This window comes from Orycteropus afer, unplaced genomic scaffold (assembly GCF_000298275.1).
Source record: "Orycteropus afer afer isolate SDZICR_OR568_19922 unplaced genomic scaffold, OryAfe1.0 scaffold00613, whole genome shotgun sequence".
Classification (NCBI taxonomy): Eukaryota; Metazoa; Chordata; class Mammalia; order Tubulidentata; family Orycteropodidae; genus Orycteropus; species Orycteropus afer.
In genome coordinates, this window is record NW_006922200.1 from 586,405 (window position 1) to 587,266 (window position 862).

An 862-nucleotide genomic window follows, 5' to 3' on the forward strand; every position below is an offset into this window, starting at 1 on the left:
TCCTAGAGCCAGCACTCTGAATTTGGACTTCTAGCCTCCTAAGCTATAAGAGAATAAATTCCTGTTTGTTAAAACCCTCTCTAGTGCTATAGCAACCCTAGAGAACCAAGACGGATGCTTAGCTGGTTACAGTCCTTAAGAATATAAGTCCCCAAAAAGGACAAATTCATAATCTTGTAATGTATATTAACTATTCTCTCCTGATGTTAACATAATTTTCCTATATCCCAACAAAACAATCATACAACAAAGGAATGTTACAGGGCAATAATATTGTTTATTATTATTGTTGCTCAAACTATATAGTTCCTGGCTCCACCAATGTGATATTTAAATATATATATATATATATGTATTATATATTATAGAAATTTCTTCATAACAGTGTTTGCTCATATTGATTCATTTTGAGATCAAAATCAAATAATGTATCTAGAAACACATATTCACACAAATTAAAAGTCATTTGTCATTGTTGTTAGGTGCTGTCAAGTCAGGTCTGACTTACTGACTTTATGTTTGATAGAACTAAATACTGCCCAGTTCTGCACCATCCTCACAATTCTTGCTATGCGTGAGCCCATTATTGCAGCCACTGTGTCAATTCATCTTGCTGAGGGTCTTCCATTTTTGCTGACCCTCTACTTTACCAAACATGATATCCTTCTCCAAGGACTGATCCCTTTTGACAATATGACCGAAGTAAGTGAGACAAAGTCTGACCAGTCTCACTTCTAAGGAGCATTCTGGCTTCATTTCTTTTCTTTTTTTCTTTTTTTTTTTAATTAGGATTTGGGTGAAGATTTACAGAGTAAATTCACTTTTCATACAGCAGTTCACATATACTTTGTCTCATGTCATT